This window comes from Colobus angolensis, unplaced genomic scaffold (genome assembly GCF_000951035.1).
Source record: "Colobus angolensis palliatus isolate OR3802 unplaced genomic scaffold, Cang.pa_1.0 Scaffold133, whole genome shotgun sequence".
In the NCBI taxonomy this organism is placed as follows: Eukaryota; Metazoa; Chordata; class Mammalia; order Primates; family Cercopithecidae; genus Colobus; species Colobus angolensis.
The window spans coordinates 2,807,721-2,831,121 of record NW_012114411.1 but is presented as its reverse complement, the minus strand read 5'-3'; the positions used below and the strand labels follow the sequence as shown (position 1 = coordinate 2,831,121).

At 41.9% G+C, this 23,401-nt stretch overlaps 1 long non-coding RNA gene across 1 annotated transcript in view; it reads left to right on the top strand.

Annotated features, from left to right (window-relative positions):
- Positions 1 to 23,401, top strand: part of LOC105506192 — a 255,448-nt gene that overhangs the window by 224,869 nt on the left and 7,178 nt on the right. Inside the window, exon 2 of the long non-coding RNA XR_001000889.1 lies at positions 15,045 to 15,175. This is a non-coding gene — a long non-coding RNA (uncharacterized LOC105506192). The remainder of the gene's footprint in view (positions 1 to 15,044; positions 15,176 to 23,401) is intronic.

The window sequence follows — 23,401 nt, the reverse complement described above, 5'->3', positions numbered from 1 at the left end:
CCTTCCTTCCTTCCTTCCTTCCTTCCTTCCTTCCTTCCTTCCTTCCTTCCTTCCTTCCTTAATCATGGAGTATCTACAATGGATTAGGAGCTGTGGGTGAATCCTACTCCCTCCTCCACCTGCCCCGCAGGATGTCTTCCCCCTCCACAGCACACACCACTTAATGTTTTGTTATTAGTTTGTCAATTAGTCATAAAATCCTGTAACCACCTCTTATGTTATTCAAAAATATATTTGCTTTATCTCGCAATAAGATTTCTCCCAGCCAGGATCATGGCTTATTCTTTTTGGTGCATGACATCATGCATTGCCTATAGTAGGTATGTTTCAGAGACATTTCTTATATGTGTGAATTCATTGTGGATGAATTAATCCACAATGAATTGATAGATTAATTGTATTAAAATTCAGTCTTAATGACTTCTGTACTTTGATCTTTCCCTAACCATAGTGCTGCAAGCTTAGATATCCCTGCAGGGTAGAGGACTGCGTAAGGTGAAGTAATTCCTGAGCTAGACATCTGGGCATTTTATGACTGTCCAATGACAATAATAAAGCCTTGAGCCAAATCACAGTGTGGGATGTTATTTCATCATTCTTAGTGGATCCATGCTTCAGGGAAACCCATGGCGTAGAGAGGCTCGTGATTTTAAAAAGCAGAATAAATAAATCGAGGGTAAAATATTGCCTGTGCACCTGGAAGACATTATGCTAAGTGAAATAAGCCAGTCATAAAAAGAAATAATGTAGGATTCCACTTACATGAGTTCCTAGAATAGTCAAATTTGTAGAGACAGAAAAGAGTGGTAGTTACCAGAGGCTAAGCCAGGGTAGAGAGGTAATTGTTTAATAGATACAAAGTTTCCGTTTTGCAAGATGAAAATGTTTAGACGATTACTTGTACAACAACATAAATGTAATTGACACTACTGAACTTAAAAATAAAGATGGTAAATTTTATGACATGTGTACTTTCTCACAGGTCTTAAAAATTTTTAGCATGCCTTTAGTCCCAGCTACTTGGGAGGCTGAGGCAGGAGGATAGCTTGAGCCCAAGGATTCAAGACTGTAGTGACCTATGACTGCCCACTGCACCCCAGCCTAGGTGACAGAAGGAGACACTGTCTCTAAAACAAATCATAATAATAAAATAAAATACACAGGACTAAAAAATTTACATAACCGTTAGAAAGAAAAAGTAGCTGCTTGTGAAAGAATTCTGAGGTATGTTTGGCAGATTAAAATCATTTCAATCATGGCAAAAGAAAAATGCATCTGCAGTGGTTTTCAGATAACAAAGGAATTTACAGGTGTTTGTTTGCTTGCTTTAGCAAGAAAGCTGTTCTAATATATTTCAAGTGACTAGATGGACTATTCTTTGGAGTATCTTCCAATCTTGCCGTCTTAATAAATGGATGAATGCCTCCACTGTCCCGAATGTTTATTTCTGCATTCTCACCTTGAATAATTATAGAAGAGAATAGCCTTACAGATCACTTTACAATTTATAACATCTCTCAAGTTTGCTGTTTTCAAAGACAGGGATGTCTGTGTCAGCACCCCCATTTCCACGTTTGATCATGGGCAAGAAAGAATTTTTTTTCTTTTCAGTGAATTCTTTTTATTCTTTTTGTGAACCAGTTTCTCCTTATTTGATCTCCTAAACTAGACAAAAAGTTTTGGATGATCTTTTTATAAAATCCTTCTTCTATATAGGAAAGCAATGTTTATGTATGCATACTTTTATTTTTTAACCACATCTGTAATATGTTCAATGGCTCATGGATAAAACACTTAAAAATAAAGGAAAGAGTTTTTTGTTTTTATGTTTTGCCAGCGTCTCGCTTTGTTGCCCAGCCTGGAGTGCAGTGGCGCAAACTCAGCCCACTGCAGCCTTGACCTCCTGAGCTCAAGTGATCCTACCACCTCAGCCTCCCGAGTAGAAAACCTTTTTTTGTTTTTGGTGGGGGCACTGGGGGAGATGGAGTCTTGCTGTGTGGCCCAGGCTGCAGTGCAGTGTCATGATCTTAGCTCACTGCAACCTCTGCCTCCCGGTTCAAGCGATTCTCCTGCCTCAACCACCTGAGTAGCTGGGATTACAGGTGCCCGCCACCACACATGGCTAACTTTTGTAGTTTTAGTACAGACAGGGTTTCTCCATGTTGGCCAGGCTGGTCTTAAACTCCTGACCTCAAGTGATCTGCCCACCTCAGCCTCCCAAAGTGCTGAGATTACAGGCGTAAGCCCCTGAACCTGGCCAAAGCATTTTTTAAGAACTGGAACTAATGTAAACTTCTAGGCATTACATTGAGAAGTTGACACAAATTCTTGATGAATTTTGCTCCAATTTTTCTGGCAGCTTAGACACAATGGGAAACACACTGGATTATGTATTTTGTTCTGCAGCAGGAGAATATGTTCAAATTTAAGTGCAGGTGATGACAGTAATTGGGACACTCGATTTTTATGTTCTTTAAAAGAAACAAGTATATATCTGTTGACTTTCTCGTATAACACTCATTTTACATTCTTTTGTTCCTCTCTTCTTCTTTGTAGAACTTTCACTTTCTTTGTAACTTTCATCCAACAGTGAAACAAACTGGAAATTATGGTCTACTAAGGAACTGACTATGGAAGAGAACAAATGAATGATTCCTGCTCAGCCTTTGCAGGGTACAATATCTCACCCATTGCTGCTTCTGAGAAACTTCTTTGGAGGCTTTTTTTTTTTTTCTGAGATGCTTTTTTTTCAACCAGTATCTCCCCAGTCCATATTTGTTTCTCAGTCAAAAAACTTTGTAGATGTCTAATCTTCTAGAGGCTGAGGAGCTTGGAATCTCTTGGGCTCTTCAACCCTTTGAGAGCCTTTCGTGTAAGTGAAACAAATAGAGAGTAAAACAAGATAGGATACGAGCAATAAGGTGCTAAATTGAATGTAATCAAGAAAGTGCAAAAATGGCTGATCTTATCAATAAGTCAGAAAAGTGTGAAAAATTACATGAACTACAAAGATCTGGGAAGGTCTCACGGCAGCCAGAGACTTCGAGATTGTAGGAGTCCATAGGGAATTGGCTCTTGCTTCTTTCTACTTTTCCCCGTTGAACTTGTTTTTGTTTCTATGGAGTAATTTTCTTCTATTGGTCCTTTTTCATTTTATCCCTGCCCTTCAGAAATTCATTCTATTTCATTTCTTTAGCAAATATGAGGGGCATATTATTGATTCTTCAATTCCCTGTCTTATTTTTCCTATGCAAAAACCCAGCCTGTAAGTGTGTTTCTTCTCCAAGGCTATTTTAAACAAACCATTTCCCCAGTCCTTCTTTGTGCTAAATAGGACTGTCTAATCGGGTTAAGTTCTTTTTTTTTTTTTTTTTTTTTTACAGATAAACAGTTTCTTTATTCATCCTCCTCCTCTTCCTCCTCCTCCTCTTCTTCTTCCTCCTCCTCTTCTTCATCTTCCTCTTCCACCTTTTTCCGGGCCACTTTAGCAGGACCCTTTGCACCGTCAAACTTTCCTTTTGACTTATAATCAGCAACATCCTTCTCATAATTCTCCTTCAGCTTTGCTGCCTTAGTGATGTAAGGCTGCTTTTCACTGTCATTTAAATTATTCTACATCTCACCCAGCTTCTTTGGCCATGTCTCCAATAGAGATGCCGGGGTTTGTGGATTTGATCTTGGGACTGAATTCTGAACAGAATAGGACGAGTCCAGATGGTGGTCTTTTGGGAGCATTAGGATGCTACTTCTTCTTGGCTCCCTTAGCTGGTCCGTAATCCTGCATTTCCCGATCATAGCGCACTTTATCTGCCTTTGCCATTTCATCAAATTTAGATTTCTCTTTCCCAGGCATCATCTTCCACCTCTCAGAGCACTTCTTGGAAAATTCTGCAAAATGGACAGGGACCTCCGGGTTTTTCTTCTTATGTTCTTCTCTGCACGTCTGCACAAAGAAGGCATAAGCAGACATCTTGCCCTTTGGTTTCTTGGGGTCACCTTTAGCCATCCTGACTGTATTGTTCACTAGTCTAATTGGGTTAAGTTCTTGATGAAGAGGTACCTGGTTTGTGTTGGTACAGAATTCTCATTAGAATATATAGTGAAGCTCTATACATGTGTTCATTAAGGCAGCATTCCAATTCAGACACATTTCCAATCACATACCCCAGATATGCCAAAGAGTTTAAACCTCAGTCCTGATAATACTACTTCTCAAGTGTGCTGTTCTAAAGCAGAAGAGATTTCAGAAACTTCAGACAGATTTGGTGATCTGTGGTTACAGAGATCTGCTGGATAGCCAGCTCAAATGCACTTAATTAGTAACACAAAATATCACCCATAAATTAAGACCAAATAATAATGCATAGCTTACGAGATGTTTTAAAATGCATTTATCTGAAAATAGAGCTGAACCCTGAGAAAGATGCTGGTCTCACTAATAGTAAGAGAAATGCCAATTAAAGCGACATGAAAATGCCATTTCTCTCTACAGAGGGACAAAAAGCTCACAGTTTGGCAATGAATTCTATTGGAGTGACTGTGAAGAGTGAGGCACTTGCAGAGATTGCTGGTGGGAATGCAAGAAGGTACAGCTTCTATGAAAGGGAATTTGACAACATGTATAGCAAAATCATATACACATTTACTCTTTGGTCCTCTTCAGGAGACCCACCCCTAAGATGGATTGCCAAAAATACAAAAACACTTATTCCTAAGGCTACTCCTTGCAGCATTATTTATCATAGCAAAAGAAAAGCAACCTGAAATAACCCAAATGTCTATCCATTGGTGTCTGGGTAAATAAATTGTGGTCCAGCCACATGAAAGAATATCTCATAGCTCTATAAAGAAATGAGTAACTCTTCTATATAAAACCATAGAGTGATTTTCAGGATATATTATTATATGCAAAAGTGAAGTGAGAAAGTGTATGCTGTTTTCTAGAAAAGGGAAGATATGAATATACACACACATTTATTTATGTTTTTAAAATAGAGCAAAGATCACTACACACACACACAGAATGGCTAACTGGTACCTACAAGAAAAATGATGCAACAAAGTGAATGAGATAATGATAGAAGCTATGAGCTTTGGCTATATCTTGTTTTAGAGATTTAGAATGATATAAATATGTTGCATAAATTTTAAGTTAAGCAACTCCTAAATATTAAAAAATAAACTTAAATACACATCTAGTTGATGGCATAAACACACAGGGAGGAACTATTTAAAGCAACTTTTAGCTTATTTTATTATGATTTCAACTTTTATTTTAGATTTCGGGGTTACCCAGGTACATCGTGTAACACTGAGGTTTGGGTTATAAATGATCCCATCAGCCAGATAGTGAGCATAGTACCCAATAGGTAGTTTTTCAGCCCTTGTCCCTTCCCTCTTTCCCCTCTCTAGTAGTCTCCAGCGTCTATTGTTCCCATCTTTATGTCCGTGAGTATGCAATGTTTAGCTCCCACTTATAAGTGAGAACATGCAGTATTTGGTTTTCTGTTCCTGAGTTAATTTGCTCAGGATAATGACCTCCAGCTGTATCCATGTTGCTGTAAAGAACATGATTTCAGTCTTTTTCATGGCTACATAGTATTCCATGGTTTATATGTACCACATTTTCTTTATCCAACCCACCATTGCTGGGCACCTAGGTTGAAGGGCACGTTATTGATTCTTTGCTGTTGTAAAAGTGCTGTGATGAACATACAAGTGTGGGTGTCTTTTTGCTAGAATGATTTCTTTTATTTTGGGTATATTCCCACTAACGGGATTGCTGGGTCAAATGGAAGCTTGGTTTTAAGTTCCTTCAGAAATCTCGAAACTGCAAAGCAACTTTTACATCATAGCGATTTCATTATATATCCCAAAGGACAGAAAGAACTTTAAAAAAAATCTGAAATGATTACCAGTCACTTTTGTGTTGGTAGTGGTGATTTTGTTTTTCTGAGGCTATCATGCGAGCAGTGTGGATAAAGCAAGTGAGAAATGGTGTTGGTGTCATTGAGATCCAGATTTTTGTCATGTGAGAAAAAGAAAATTGATGAGATTGTGTAAAACTATAGTCCTGATTTTGAAATGGAAATACCAGCATAAATGTATGACTTAATTTATACTTAAAAGAAAATACTTAAAATGCCCCAATTTTGTACCCTGCAAAGTCCTAGAAACAACCAATCCAGTAGTAATTAGTATTCCTCATTCCCCAATGGTGGATCTAGATACTATTTCCCACTAAAAAGGACCAAATCCCTTAAATAATTGGTCACACCACGAAGCAAAGAAATTAAATGACTACCAAGGGTGTTTCAAACAGATTCAGGAGCAACTCAATAGTTCTTATTCCTGGGGTCAGACAATTTGATTCCAAATTAGGATAAAACTGTAATGGATGAATTGAAACATATCAAATTTGTTTGACTCCATAAATGAATAATGATGCTTTAATTAAATTCATCAGTCACATTTGGATGATGCTAGGTGTGGCAAAAATTGGTGAATTTTAAAAATTGGTGAATAAAGGGGTGTTTCCTGTTGTGGATATATTCTAACCAATGATGTAGGAATGATAGAATCAAAATGACAACATTTAAAATCCCTAAAGAATTAATGGAGTTAGGCGGAGATCAACAGATGATGATATCACAAAAAGAGAGAAAACCAGACATTATATAACACTGGGTGGAAGGAGATGCCACCACCGATGATATATTCTTGCCAGATGTACAAGAAATACAGGAAACAGAGGAACATGATAAACAACACCACAGAGATTCAATTAGTAAAATCCAGATTACAGGAAACTGTAAAAGCACATGACCCAGTGTGTTCAACAAGATTTACAAGAAAAAAGAAAGAAATTGGGAAATCTATAGATTCAAAGAGAACTGACACATACTAGTCAATCACTATTTATGGACCTTATTTGGATCCTGCTTCAAACAACACACACAATTGAGGAAGTCTAAGCACCATTTGAGAATATTAAGAAATTATTGTGTAAGTATAAGAATGGCATTATGGTCGTTTTCTTTAAATCTCTGTCTTGTAGAGATGTAAACTACAATGTTATAAGTGTCAATGTATTAATTTATGTAATAGTCCATTAAAATTATTTATAGTAACTCTATTATAATTTTATAGAGAGAAGATATGGATAGGCATATCTAACAAACTTTGTTTTTTTATTTTTTATTTTTGTTTTTTTGGAGATGGGGTCTTGCTATGTTGCCCAGGCTGCTCTCAAACTCCTGGGCTCAAGTGATCTTCCGGTCTTGGCCACCCAAAGTGCTAGGATTACAGGCATGATGCACCATGCCCAGCCATCTAACAAACTTTATTTTATTGCTTAAACTCGCTTTCAAGCTTATAAATGACAATACATTTCTTGGATGTCAGGAGGCCCGAAGAAAACAAGTGACCATGAAAAGAGCTATGACATATAGCTCTTCAAATGACCCATCTCTTATGGGCCAGGCTCGGTGCCAGAGATGCAGTGGTGATTAAGTGGAACACATGAGCTGAGCTTGTGAGGATGAGAGAGACTCCACTGCGCCAGGATCTGGGATGATGGAAGGGCCCTGCAGGGAGGGGACCCCATGACCAGAAGTCCTGCCACAGTGAGGGAGAGCTTGGTGTAACTGAGTTCAGTTGGATCCCTCAAACACTGCCCAGAGCCCTTGAAGGCATCTAAGGACACACTTATCAGGCCTGCCCCCATACCACACTCAACTCAGAATCTTAAAGGCAGCTGCTCTGTCAGACTTGCCTGAGATGGTTTGGTTTTCCCTGGATAGGAGAGCCACACACAGTGAGAGCTCTAGGACTAAGTTGAACCACATGAAATCGCCAGCTTCATGGGCCCACAGTGGCTGAAGTTTGGCAATTTCCCATGCTCTAACCTCAGCATTCTGAGTGCCGGGACTGGCTCATGGGGACCAGAGTGGCTGGGGAAATTCTCTTGGCTTTGTGTCTTGCTGGCCTTTCTACTCAGGCCAGGCTGGGGTTACAGCACAGATGGGGCTAGGGGCACTGAGCAGGGCCACTGTAGAACCTCAGGGACAGGAAGGCATAGATGGGCTCTGTGTGGCCTCACCTTCCCTTTCTGGGGAGTAGAGCATCTGGGAAGAAAGGAAACCCACTTAGAGAAGAAGATTGGGGTTCTAGACTTGAGCAATTATATGGGCAGAGACTGAGGTCTGGTGTAAGTCAAAGTAAGAGATCTAGAGCAGGGAAGTGAGCACCACAGTGTAGACCTCAATGGCAGTGTAACCTCAATGGCAGTGTAGACCTTAATGGCAGCGTAACCTCAATGGTAGTGTAACCTCAATGAGAGTGTAGACCTCGATGGCAGGAGGACTGTGGGAAGCACATGAAACATGGGGGAAAAATGAGAGAAGACCTTTCTCTAAGCCAGCATTTGCTCCAATTCACAGCAAGGAGGAACTGGTACCCTACCATAGCTTGTCTGTAGTTGGCCGACTTCAGCTTGGTAGGAATCATTGACTGAACGTAATTCTTTTAGCTGAGGATAGGTTCAGCCATTTTAAATTCATCATTTCAATGTGATCTTTATGAAATTTAGATCCTTAAAAATTCTATGAATTATCACAGAAAACAGACAGATGATAGGAAGCGAGGGAAGAAAAACATCTCAGTGACCTTCCAACTAATTATTCCAATAATGACTCTGGCCATAGGGTGGGCAGGTGAAATAAGGTGCCCCTTAGAGCGTGCTGCCTTATCTTAGCAATTTTGTACTAATGAGAACCTGATATTTGAAATAAATACACAAATGATATCGATTCATTTTATATTCAGCTTCATATAATAGAAAAACTAATGCTTACTAGATGTATGAATAGTGGCTTAAACAGGATATTTATTTCTCTTTTGTGAAAAAAACAGTCCACAGGTAGTTAATCCAGGGCTGTTTTGGAAGTTCTGTAGTCAATAGAGACCCAGGCCTCTGGTATTTTGCTCCTCTACCATCCTCAGTGGATCACCTCATGGCCCCAAGTGGCTACTTGAGATCCAGGCATCACATCTGTATTCCAGGCTGCAGTAGGAAAAAGAGAGAGAAGGTGATCCCCCACCTGTTTCAGGAGATTTCTATTAACACCCCATTAGGCAAAGCTTAGTCACGGAACACATGTGAGTGAGGATGTATTTGTATAATATTTTAGATTAGATGGGCATGTTGCTGATCTGATTAAAATGAATGTTTTCTTACATGGAGAAGATGAAGCATGTAGGGGTGGATGCTGGCCATCTTTTCACTTCAGCGATAGGGCCTGCTGTTGGCCAAGGCACCTGTGTGGAAGAGAGGCTTCTGTTATGAAATTAGATAGGAATGACATCCACACAGAACAAAAAGTAAATCTTTTCCTCCTTCCAACTTTCTTCTAAGTGCTTTCAATTTCTTACAGGCTGGGTTTTGAATTCTAGGAAAATAAAGCTTCAGAAAGTGGCTGTGACAGGTTGCCCCACGTGAAACCTCCCATGCACATAATCACTGTACCAGATATAATTGAGAGCTAATTTCATATTTCCTGCATATCATATTGGAAAATGGAGCTGTCAGATCTCTTTAAGGGCTACATGCCAAAATGAGAACACCCAAGCCCTTCTCTTTGCAATTCATTTCTGCAGGACTTTTTTTTTTCTCACTATCTTCAAGATTCAAGAAAGTTGTACTAGAAGCCAAATCCATCTAATTTGAGTAAGCTTTTGAAGTTCGATATTTGCTGTGGATAAAATTGAGAAAATTTACAGGGAAAAGCTTCTCTGAAGTATCCCTTCCCACTAAAATCCCTTAATTTTTTCCAAAACGTTTCAAACTGTGGGTTGTGAGATAACCAGTGCATTGTGGGAGGGTGGATTGGGTCTTGGTTCTCTGTGGTCAGAGCACCCTGACATACCTGTGCAGTGAAGAGCTGGGTGAATGAGAAATAAGCAGGGAATTACTCAGTGTGTCTGCCTTCCAGATTCAAGTGATTCTCCTGCCTCAGCCTCCCGAGTAGCTGAGACTATAGGCCTGCGCCACCACACCCAGCTAATTTTTATATTTTAGTAGAGATGGGTTTTCACTATGTTGGCCAGGCTGGTCTCAAAGTCCTGTCCTCAAGTTATCTGCCCGCCTCGGCCTCCCGAGGTGCTGGGATTACAGGCGTGAGTCACCATGTCTGGCCCAGTACATCTGTTGAAGGTGATTAAGCTGCATGCTGTGAAGGTATTCCAGGAGACTTACAGCTGGTACGGGAACCTTAAGCTCTGTCACTTAGGAAAGAATCTTCCAATCTATGGACCACCTCACTTGTGTTCTTTTCTTGTAGCTTTTTCTGAGCTCCTTTGCATCCTGTGTTTTCCCAAAAAATGTTTAACTGGAAGGAAATGTGCATCTTCTATTCCCTAAAAGCATGGTCGTCTATGGGTTGGACTTAAATCCAGTAAAAGCGCTTAATTTCTTTCTACAAATAATTTAAATAATTAAATTCTACAAATAGCTGAGTAATGATGCTTATCCAATAATCGATGGGGGATATGTCTAAAATTAGACAAGATGCTCTTGAAAGGGTATCCCAAACTGAAGAGTAAGGGAAGAGGAAGAGAATATACCTTGGTGCTTTGCTCTGTGAAGAGTTTATGGGCACTATTCACAAGGAGAGATGTGTTGTGTTGTGTTGTGTTGTGTTGTGTTGTGTCGTGTCGTGTTAGAAGCCAGGCATATGTTAAGGTAGAAGCTCACAAGCATGGAGATGGTGACCATGAAGACCAGGTCCAAATATGGATAAGATATGACGTAAGTAGAAAGTGTCATCAATTTTCTTTTCATCTCCTTTCTTCACCACTTCACCCATCATCTGATGTGCTATCTCCCTAGGTTCCCACTGTTATTTTTCCCTCTCTCCTCCTGTCTCAAAAGATGTGTTGAAACTAATGCACACCTACATTGGAATAGAGCATAAATGAGTGTCTTGGAATTTCAGACAATGGTGAGTATCTGAGGGTCTTTTGAGGAGCAGACTACCTAGTCCTATTTTATCTACTCATAAGACCCCGCAGCAAGTAATGATTTTAAGAAAAAAGTTTGGGAAGTGTCTTAGCAAAGTTAATTATTGCAGACCAATTCCATGAGTTTTATTGCCTCCAAGAAGGATCACTGTAGAAAGTTCTGGGAGATCCTGCAGTTGTCATGAGATATAGGATTGACAAGAGGATTATGAAATCACAGGTGAGAAGCCACTTAGCCCAGAGATTTTCAAACTTTTTGGTTATAAGTCAAATGTTTTCAAATAGAAATAGTATATGGAATATTAAAAGGTAAAACATATAATAGACAACACAGGGCTGTTTTGGTAGAAACCTGGGGTGGTTCAGGGCTAAGGGGTTAGGGAATGTCAGAGGTTCTTGTGGGAACCCTATGGTTTGGGACCTGAAGTCTAAACATCACAGCTCTATCCAACCCACACATTGCGAGAACACAAAAGCTTGGGCTCTGAGATGCCGAAAGACTTGTACAAAGTTAACACAGAGTTAAAACTGTATTTAACACTCCAAACTTCTAGTTCAGAGTTTTCCCAGTAAAGTCATCAAGTGATTGATTTTGCCTTAGATATTTATTTTTTTCTGTTATTAGAAAACCTAAAAAGTATAGGTAGTAGGATGGGGGGAAATGAAATCCAGCTAAAATCCTATCAATCAGAAATATATATATATATTCTATTTTCAGCACGAAATAATCTTCGATAATCTTAACTTCAACAATCTTGAACAGATTGGCTTTTCTCATATTGACTCACTGTGCAACTTATCCTAAGACGCAGCAAGTATATAAAATAAAATACCCCAGATCATAGACTGTAACCGCATATAGAAAGGTTGACATCTTTCATTTATTCACATTTTTAGCGGGGCAGGAGGGAAATACGGTGGAAAAGCCATTTTGAAATAGCTCTTCCTAAAACCTGTCTAAGTTTCCCAGGACCCAAACCCAGCCTATCCTTGCAGATAATGATAGAATAATTATAATGATAGAGTAATTTGGAAATATTTTTCACAAGGAATTTTTCTAGATGTTTTTTCCAAGCATCCAAGAGTCTCAAGCTCTGGCTGCAGTCCAGTATTTCTAATGAATTCTTTGAAGCTCTAGCATGGATGCTACTTCCAATAAAAAACTGATAGAAAATGGAAACGTTTCCTTTCACCACATGCGATAAGTGATTTTAAATTCATAAGTTCAGGTGAATCGAGACAACAGTGGAAATGAAGTTGACATAAATGACAGAGTCAGCCAGGCACCGCAACTAGGTTTGCTGAGCTGACTGCAAAACGAGGAGTGGATGAGCCACCTGTCCAGCACGTGGGGGTGAAAACCAGAGATCTGTGCTCTACCTGAGAGTTTGTATAAATGGCAGGGACAGAGAACTGAGGAAAGCGCCAGACAGGGAATGGAGGGAGAAAGTACTTGCTCAGAACCCAGACCCTTAAGTCAGGTTGCCTTGGTTCAAACCAGGCTCCAGCTACTTGGTAAGCTGAGCCTGGAAGATCGCTTGAGCCCAAGAGTTTGAGGCCAGCCTGGACAACAGAGGGAGACCGTGTCTCTAAAAATAAAAAAGTTAAAAAAAAATTGGGCTCCATCATTTTATAAGTTATTTAATCTCTCTAAGTGGTAGATGTAAAAGAGACCATAAAAAATTATACCACTCTTTTGAAAATTAAGTAAATACAGCTGACCCTTGAGCAATATGGATTTGAACTACACAGGGTCCACTTACACATGGCTTTTCTTAATCAAGCAAATGAGGATCAAAAATATCATATTCATGGGTTGTGAAAACTACATATAAACAGGGCCAAATTTCATATAGGAGTTCTGCAGGGCTGACTGTGGGAGTTGGGTATTCCTGGATTTGGACATAGGCAAGTGTCCTGGAATCAATCGTCTCCATACCCCGAGGGATGGCTGTGCACATAAACACTTAAAGCAGGATTTGCCACATAGTGTTCGAGAAGTCATAGCTATTCTGATCGTAATTATCTTGGAAGTTTTCTGAATTTTTTTCTCTTCTGTCTGTCATCTCTTTGCTAACTCTGCCCTATAAATTGAGACTATATTGAGCGTTTTACTGGACACATTAGGAAGAGGCGATTGGAATTATATCAGGACTAGGAGTAAGAGGAAAGCTGAACCATGGATATGGGCTTAAGCCACATGTCAGGCCTGAGTGTGATATTGATGGAGTCTGAGGCTTGACTGAGATGGGGTGACGCCTATATACCAGGGTGTCCTCCAAAACCGGATCTGAGAAAGGGCATAGAGTTCCCCAAGGCAAATAAAAACAGCTTCCATTTCCTGAATACTGTGTGCAAAGTGGAGTGCTCCTGTGATTTCACTGGATGCTCTCAACAATGCACGTTTTCAGATGAAGAACAGAAGGCTTACGAAAGCTAGACAGGTAGTCCAAGGTCCTCCCACTGAAAAGTGGCAGAGCTGGAGTTCCAATCCAGGTTCCATTAACTCCAAAGCTCATATGCACGCCCACTATGTTGTACTGTGCCAGGGAAGCAGGACAGGTCGGGTCCATGGTGTGAGTGAAGGCCTCAGACCTTGTGACCATTGAATAAAGTTGTCCACACGGGTGCTAGGGAGGCACTAGGGTAAGAGACTAGACTGGGGCATTCTTGAGAACCATATTCAGAAGTATTTCCTTTATCAGTCAAACAAAGGGAATGATTGAAAAATGTTGGGTTGAGAATATCGGAGAGCCAGGCACGATGGCTCACGCCTGTGATCCCAGCACTTTGGGAGGCCGAGGCAGGCGGATCACGAGGTCAGGAGATCGAGACCATCCTGGCAAACACAGTGAAACCTCGTCTCTACTAAAAATACAAAAAAAATTGGCCGCGCGTGGTGTTGGGCCCCTGTAGTCCCAGCCACTACCGAGGCTGAAGCAGGAGAATGGCGTGAGCCCGGGGGATGGAGCTTGCAGTGAGCTGAGATCATGCCATTACACTCCAGCCTGGGTGACAGAGCGAGACTCCGTCTCAAAAAATAAATAAATAAATAAATAAATAAATAGAATATCGGAGAGAATGATATGACCTGCATTTTAGGACCACAACTCCAATGGAAATTTACAGGAATGGATTTACTAGAACAGAGACAGGAATTAGGGGTGACCAGTTTGAAGGCTGCCACAATAATCCAGTGAGAACTTCCTGGATTTGGAAAATACATTATATATAATACATCGTTTTTCTATATAATTTAGATTTTATATAGTGTATATTATAAATTATATAATCTATAATTTATAAATTATAATTTACATATATGTGTTCAAGAAGTCATAGGTATTCTTTCATAATTATCTTGGAAGTTTTCTGATTTTTTTCTCTTTTATCGCTCATCTATTTGCTAACTCTGCCCTATAAATTTAGTATAATGAGTGTTTTACTGGCCACGCTAAAATATATAAAACTAAAACTAAATAGTTTATATATAAGCTAAAACCAAAACTAACCAGTATATATACAACTAAATACCTAACACATAATATATCTACAAGTATAAGATAATAATGAAGAGCACTAAATTTGGAATCTGACAATCCAAAGTTTTCGTCTCAGTTCTGTCCTATGTTAGCTGTTGAACCTTGGGCAATTCAGCTTCCTCCTCCGTAAGGCAGACAGGTAAGATTATCTTAAAGAACACTGTGAAAATTAAGATTAAACAGATGATTCACTTAAAAGCATTTAGTACAGTTGCCTAGAACATAGTTAGTGCTCATGAAATACAAACTACTTTATTATCATAATAATTATTATTATTTCTTACTGCCTTAATCCTTCCTGTTAGCCAGAGAACAAAAGTCTGCAATGAGAATGAAATTTTTAAAACCTCATTGTGACTCATTTAAGCCATTAAAATTTTTCTAAAATTCTATTTCTAAAATTTCCTATAGATAGAGAATCCATGGCATATACCAGGATGTCTTCCATCCACAAAACGTCTTTTTTTTTTTTTTTTTTTTGAGACAGAGTCTCACTGTGTTGCCCAGGCTGGAGTGCAATGGCACGATCTCCGCTCACTGCAATCTCTAATCTCCGCCTCCTCCGGGTTCAAGTGATTCTCCTGCCTCATCCTCCTGGGTAGCTGGGGTTACAGGCACCCACCACCCCCGGCTAATTTTTGTATTTTTAGCGGGGATGGGGTTTCACCATGTTGGCTAGGCTGGTGGTGAACTCCTGACCTCAGGTGATCGACCTGCATTGGCCTCCCAAAGTGCTGGGATTACAGGCGTGAGCCACCACACCCGGCCTGCGTTTTTTGTTCTTTAGTGAATAAATAAGATGCAATGCAGCTAAACATAATGTGGGTGGGAAAGAATGCACTGTCGTAATGTTCCCATTTCACTGCTGCTGCAGCTCATGCTCAGGTGTCTCTCCTGAGTCATTAACTCCTGCAGAGCAGAGTTCAGGTCTGCGCAATTATTTTCTTGGCCAAGGAAAGTGAGTCCCCTGCAAAATTAGCTGCTTCAACCTTTCCCTCTTTAGGTGATTTATGTTTTGTAACTTTGGCGTGAATTATCTAATACAAAAAACTTATTTATTTGCAGAGTTGGGTTAAGAAGTAATTATTTGCCCCAAAGTTGCCTAGATTTCTGTTAGGAACTCACATCTGAGCTCCCTACATCTAGTGGGCTTCTGAGATCAGAAGTCTCTCTCCATAATTGTTGCCAGGGAAAGAAGTCAAGTCAGCAGGTGGCTTAGTCATTTCAGGCTGCTATAACAAAATACCTTGGACTGGGTAGTTTATAAGCCACAGAAGTTGATCGCTCACAGTTTTGGAGGCTGGGAAGCTCAAGATCAAGGCAACAGCAGATCTGGTGTCTGGCGAGGGCCCATTTCTCACAGATGTCCCTTCTATGTGTCCTCACATGACAGAAGGGGCAAACAGGTTCCCTCTAGCCTGTTTTATAAGGATACTAATCCCATTCATGAAGATTCCACTTTCATGATCTAATCACCCCCGAAAGTCTCACTTCTGAATACCCACGCATTGGGAATTAGATTTCAACATATGAATTTTGGAGGGGAACAACCTGATCACAGCAGAAGGCTTGGTGCCTTTTTTTCCCCACAAACAGAATGGTGAGGGTTATTTTTGCAGCCTCTCACAATTGGGCACATACGATCCAAATTCAGAGCATTACTGTAGCGTTCCAGTTTTCCACTTGCGCTCCTTATGTCTTCCTGTTCATCTTCTGGTTTTATTGATTCGTGGACAGTGAGTGCTCTGGTTATTTCTACTGGTGTGGACTTGCCCTGGAGAGGGACCCCCACCCTCTGGAAGAGGCCCCAGCATGATTAAACTCTGGAGAAGTGGGTCATGTTTTGGAAAGCATGTTAGCTGTGCTTATTTATACACCACATCATATATGGGCTAAAACTGGCACATGTGGTCTTTGTTTCATTGCTTGGTATTGAACAGGGATCCAATCCAGCACGCTGGAGAGGAACGATGATTTTGGAGAAATGGATGCAGTGAGCAACACTGGCCCACAGGCTGCTGCAAAGTGCTAAGGTTGAGAGTGCATTTAGAAGTGTGTATGTAAAATAATTCAAACTGCAGTGTCCCAGCGAGGTGCTTCGGCTCTTCATACATTGTTCTATTAATAGATTATGTCCCCACGGATAGTTCAAGCCTTCCAATTCAATCGACGACTGTAAATTACAATACGAATGGCATCAAATCAGTGAGTGGCCCAGTGCCAAGTGACAGCGCCACTTTTGCAATGGGGCAAATCTATTCTGAGCATGAAAGTGATGGCTAGCAGGAAGCATCCAGGCAGTCCCATGCAGAATCCTTCAAAATTTGAACTAGTTCCTGGGGAGAGAAGCACTTACTCTGGAGAATGCTGATGGGGAGAAGTGTCATGAGCTGAAGGGCCAGTGGTCTCCTGAGTGAAAAAAATAAATCTCAGAGTTTTATTTTGTTCTCATTTAATTATTAAAATCATTGATTTCTTTGTCTTGGTTTCCCCTTAACTGTCACAGTCATTAAAACTCGCCCTTCAGAGACAATTTGCATCAATAAGAGACTCAAAATCTTCAGTTCCTTTATATTCACACACACACACATGCATATGTGTACGTATACACAGTTATACATCCATGCATATGGATGTATGGATCTCTTGGTTCCCCCACACACTCTTGGTTCACACACACCCACATACATACACATGTGCACACACAAGCATACACCTTCATGCATAGGCATAGATATACATACATGCACATATGTCCACACATGCACACTTGGCATGTGCACACACACATGGGCCAATGGCAGTAGCCACTGCAAATCTTCAATGCATCTTTCTGGGGGACTGCAGGGGTATTCATTACACCTCTAACCTGAGCAATCTACTTCTCCAGCTCTTGCAAGGAACCTGGACAGAGCAGAGTCACCAAAGACCACTCTTGCCAACCTCATGCCCAGTAGAGAGAGGCAAGGAGGTTTCTGAAGCGATAGGATTTTTCTAGTAGGGCCACATGGAGCCATGCAGGGCTCACTGAATCAGTACCATGCCCACCTCTCTCTTGCAGTTTTCTGTTTGGGTGTGGGAGGAACAGCACGGATGACCCTGGGTAGAAGCTGCTCTCCGTTTGAAAGGAGACTACAGCATTTGTGTTCACAATGAGAGGAGACTGGCCCACACCAGAGCCGGGAAGCAGGATAGCAGGATAGCGGCACATCATTACATTTCCATTCTGATTACCACTTGCTTCAGTTCTGTGATCATCCCCCAGGGGGTCTCGTTAACATGGTTTTGTTGCCTCCCATGTAGACTGGGGCTCCTGCACAGGCCTCATCATTGCACGCACCCTTTCTCTGTACCAAGCCCCTAACATCTGCTCAGGATGGGCAATGCGCCATGTTGCCTGGCATTTGAGTTCAATCGAAGGGGAATCAAAGGAAACAGACTTTGATTCTTTTGAACCAGACTGTCAGATCAGAAGCCCAGAGCTGTCATGAGTTGCTCACCTGAGCTGCTCCTTCCAGAAGCTTCCCCTGGACGGGGGCTTTGTTAATGTGTTCTGCTCTGATGCGTCGAATTTCATTGTCCTTGCCATGGCCTGTTTGGCAAAAGCCTCCATCCTCCTGCTCCATTATCATTTGACAAGGCAAGTCACTGGTGAAAGCTCTTGCCTTTTAAAAAAGCATCTTCTTTCCAGCTATGGTTTCTTTCCCAGCTAAATTCACTAGGTGGCAGTGAACAGTGAGGGAAAGAGGACTGCTTTTGAAAAGAAATTCAAAGGCAAGCAGAATTAAACATTCTAGGTTATCTAATTGTGGGTCGTAAACATCCTTCTAAGAGTCATGGGCTGTGACATTTGTGACTAATAAGAGACAAACTGCAGCTCTAAGCAGGATATCTAGTCTCTCTTAAATGACGAAATGCCAAGATTTATTATGGAACCTCCTCTTAGCACTCTGCTGATAATTTTATTCATAATACAGTTGAAATCAAACACATTTGTTTGTTGCCTATAAACATATTTTCTTTGCAGAAAATAGTGCGTACAAGCAGGTCCCACTCATCCCGTCGAAGCTTTTATTATGTATGAGTGGGTGTGTGCATTATGAGTGTGTGTTTTCTTTAGAAGGTGAGTGAACCTCATGATTATGTCAAGGATTTAAGTGTCATTATCCTTCGATTAATTTCTCCCTATAACCACCGTCTCCCTTTCTCAACCAGGAAGAACCCTTTTTCTGCCTTTTAAACTCAATGTTAACGTTTTCCTAGCAGGTAAAGCTTAGGATCTTATATTATTTCTGCTTTGGGAAGACTCTAAAATTTTGAATTTATTAAAAGACACTAAAATCTTAGTGCACACACTTCCAATTAGTTGATTTATGTGCTGCCTGGTTTTTAACCTAAATACACTTTGTTCAGAGGGGAAGAAAACAATCATAAATAAACTGAAACGGCAGTTTCCAGAAACTGCTGAGCCATACAGGCAGCCTGCAAAGACCAACCTTGCTGGGATCAGAAAGGCAGGCACAGTCATTCCACAGCCTCTGTACCTCCCCCCACCCCCCATGTGATCCCCGTCCATGCCCCCTGCCCTGGCCTTGGTCTTGGATCCTTAACAGAAGTGATGCAGGGAGCTCTAGTTCCAGCTGAATACTCTTGGGCACAGCAGCATCACTGGGCCAAATATATTGACTTTACACTTCAGTCCTCACAACTGGACTTCTCTGCATTCCTGGCTCTTTCTCTATACCTAGGTCTCTGCTATCTCCTAGGCCTGAGTTCCATTCTGGTGAACAGTTGACCTCATCTAGTCCTACCTTGCTGTGGCCAAAGTCTCCAAGGCCTAAAGTCCCACCTTTGTATCCCAGCCTGGTCCCGGGACCCCCCTCCATTTGATGACAGACTCCCTACTTGAGTGCCAGCCGCATGCCTGTGAACTGCTGAATGTCACTACCTCCAGGTCCCCAACAGTGTCCTCCACTAAATGGGACACCACGATGCATCCCTTCGATGAGGATCACCCCTGCAAACCCCAGCTTTCTCTGATGTCTATACTAAACGAACATTGATGAAGGTTACTATGTGCTGGACTCTGACCTGGGCACTGGAGACACAGTGGAAGTAAGACACAGTCCCTGCCATCAGAGAGCTTACAACTACCTCTAGATTCTCATTTTGCCCTTGTGTGTTCTCCTAAGGCCAGCAACACAGTCTATTCCCAGCCCTGCCTCACTTGGCTCCCAGTCGGCCCAGTCCTGTTGTAACCAACTGTCCTGGCTATGCCTGGCTGTGCCTGAAGACACGAGTGTGCAGCTCAATTTGGAGTGAAATGCTTTCAATCACCATCCACAGGCAGGTTGATGCTGCCTTTATTCAACCAGAGCATGGAACCCGAGTGCTGAGTATTTACCCAGTCACTGTCTACTGGGTTCTACACGGTCAGGTGCCCCCAGTAGCCAGTACAGTCTGGGAACAGACCTAAGAAACCTGCCTGGCTCCGAATATGAAGCTTGGGACCACTCAAGCCCCGCTTGGTTAACTTGCTGTAAGAGAGATTCAAGTCAGGAGTAGAAAATGACCTTGCCTTAGCTTCAATCATGTCATCAAGAGCTGTGAGGTGGGGTTCAGGGGAATAGAAATTGTCCCTTGCTAAGAAGACAGTCATCTGAGGCCACATTTCTATATGTAGTGAACAGTTGTATTTTCTAGAATGGCTGTGTTTGTAATAATATGTTCAGCATCTTGAAAGTGAGTAACCTAAGTTGTTAAGAACATTGGTGATTCCAGTTAGAGACTTAAAGATACATTTAATAAATCACATGATATACTAACTGAAAAGCAAATAAATGCCAAGCTTTTCTTGGTTTCCCTATTGAAATGAGGCAGACAGGGAAAAACATCCAAGCAAAAAAACTAAGAATGGGCCAGGCACAGTGGCTCACACCTGTAATCCCAGCACTTTGGAAGGCCAAGGCAGGTGGATCCCAAGGTCAAGAGATCGAGACCATCCTGGCCAACATGGTGAAACCTTGTCTCTACTAAAAATACAAAAAATTAGCTGGGCATGGTGGCCCCGTGCCTGTCATCCCAGCTACTCAGGAGGCTGAGGCAGAGAAGGATCACTTGAACCTGGGAGGCAGAGGTTGCAGTGAGCCGAGATCACGCCACTGCAGTCCAGCCTGGTGACAGAGTGAAACTCCGTCTCAGAACAACAACAAAACAAAACAAAAAAACTAAGAATGAACATGTCAGTTCAGGAAGAGACACTCTGTAAAAAAAATCTTTATACACACAGTGCAATTTTTTCATGCAGCAATTTTCTCCAAAATTGAGTTCTAGTGATGTGCGGGGTTTGTTTGCCTTTTAAAAATGCCATGTGGGAGACAACCTTTACTGCTGTACAGATGCACACACACACACAACACCTGATTGCTTTTTAATGTGCTTTTAAAAGATAAAAATCACTTCAGAAATTAAGTGAATTTTGTGGAAAGCTAGGAGTTCTCTTTTAAGAAGATTTTTAGGAATCTAAACATTCTTCTATCTCTTTTCTTGAAATCCTGTGCATACCTTGCAGTTATAACAGGTTTGGTGTCGTTCTGATGTTGTGCTGGTCTGTGTTGTCAGGGACCTGGGATACTGACTAAGCAGTATTTCACAAGGTGGTAAAATGTTAGTTTGAGCTGGGCGTGGCAGTGTGTGCCTATAGTCCCAGCTCCTCAGGAGGCTGAGACAGGAGGATCACTTGTGCCCAAGAGTTTGAGTCCAGCCTGAGCACAGTGAAACCCTGTCTCTTAAAAAATGAAAATAAACATAAACAAAATTATATTTTCAAATGTTAAGTCTGGGTACTTAATTTGGGTACTTCTCTTTAATGAAACCTAAAACTCATGAACTTATACCCATGGCAAAGAGATTTGTTGCAAAGTACTGAATCCATGCTATGAAGAATACTTGATGCAGTTCATAAAGTTAGAAATAAACAGAAAATTACAAGTAGTACCCAGGCCTCATTGCAGTATGGTTCCAACGTTAACTGAACCCCCACTCTCTGAGCAATTGATGAAAGCTTTAGCATGGAACGGCTGGAGGGATGCTGCCTGATTCTAACCCGACCCCGTGCTCCTGGACCCGTGTCTGCATTTCCTTCCTGTGCTTCACTCAGATGACTGCAAAGTGCTGTTTCCATGATGCCCATGGGCTGGCTGACTGTCGCGTCCCCAAGCTCTTGTCCTGGAGCTCTGCAGTGCCCGGTCCTTGCACGGGTTCTGCCTTGAGTGTACAACATTTACCAATTATGCTCCTAACCATCCTCCCACTTCTCTTCCTGTTTCCAAGTCCTAGCTCTCATATCTGTGTGGCACAGATCTACACAAAATATTATGACTTCTGTGTACCCTGTGAATACCACGTATATTCTCTCCCATGCAGCAGTCGGCCTGCAGCCCTCCAAGACCTCAGGCAAGAACAAGAGTGTCTCCAAGTGCCACCCTGAAGACTCTTGTTCCATTCCTCCTCAGAAGGCTTTTCCCTTACAGTTATTTCTAGATCCCTGCTATAAATATTCTCCCAGCAGCCATCTGCCCCTGCGGCAGAGTTTTACTATTTCCGCGTGCTGTTTGGGTTACCCGCTCACAGTGCTGCCATCCATTCTAGAGTTCTCCCCTCTCCTAGAGAATATTGGCCCTGCTCTGTCAGGATAGAGCAAGATCTATTTTATTTTCCCGAACAAATCTGTACAATATATACGAAGCAATCAGGAACTTGTGGGCCCATGAGGTTCAATCCGTGGGTTTACAAAGAGGACAGAGGAAACAAAACAAGGTCTGGAAACTACCTGGACATTGATACCGGCCCCCACGAAGCCGGACCAGTCCCATCTGATAACTCCACACTGTTGGTGATGGTGTCTCTCTATGGGCCAGGGAGGTATTTTCCCACAAGCGAAAATTTTCCAGGAAAACTGTAGCCTGGTTCTTTTATTTCTTCTGTTTTTTTGTTTTGTTTTGTTTTGTTTTGTTTTAATGGTTGAAAAGGTGAACTTTTTTCAATCCACAATAAATAAGGTGTTTCAGGGCCAAGCCCCTAATGAGATAATCACTGTGAAAGCTGCCACCAAAACCAGCGTGTTTGAAAATTTACTGAAAACATAGAACAGGCTGGCCCTGTGCCCAGCATGCTGCGGGGAGGGCGGGGAGTCGCGGGGAGGGGCTTTGTTTTCCCCAGAGCAGGTGACAATGCAGACTTGGGCCAGCCCGTCCTCTCTGGGAACCGTGATGATAAGTGGCTTCATCCACTGTGGGGCTGGTGGGCCCCAGCGGGGGAAACAAGGAATAATGGATGGGAAGTCAGCCAACAGTGGTCACGCTGGACACTCCTCTCTCCCCACGGAAACTCAGCCCCTGGAGAGATCCAGTGCCAGGGGCCTGTGGGAAAACAGGTACAGTCAGAAAGAAGCTTTGGTAACATCAGCTGGGAAAGTCAATGGACTTCAAGCGCTGGGAAACTCCATCGACTTTCCCAGCTGATTTTATCATCACTGGACCAACTCCACTGGCTTCCTCATCAATGAGAACTCATCTTGCAGGCTCTGCCCAGCAGCCCCCATCCCACCCCTGCGCTTATCTTCGCCCCTTCTTGGTAAGCTAGCATCGGGCTCATTATTATAGGCAGCTGGAGAACTGACAAGCACCCAGCCTCCAGCCACACCCCTGCTCCCCGCCCCTGCTCCTCCACGTCTTAGCTGTGTGAGCCTGGACCGTGACTGCCTCTTTATGGACCTCTCATCCCTCCTGGGGAAAAGGGGGTGTGAACCCAGGATTTGAGTGGAAGTGATTATTATTTTA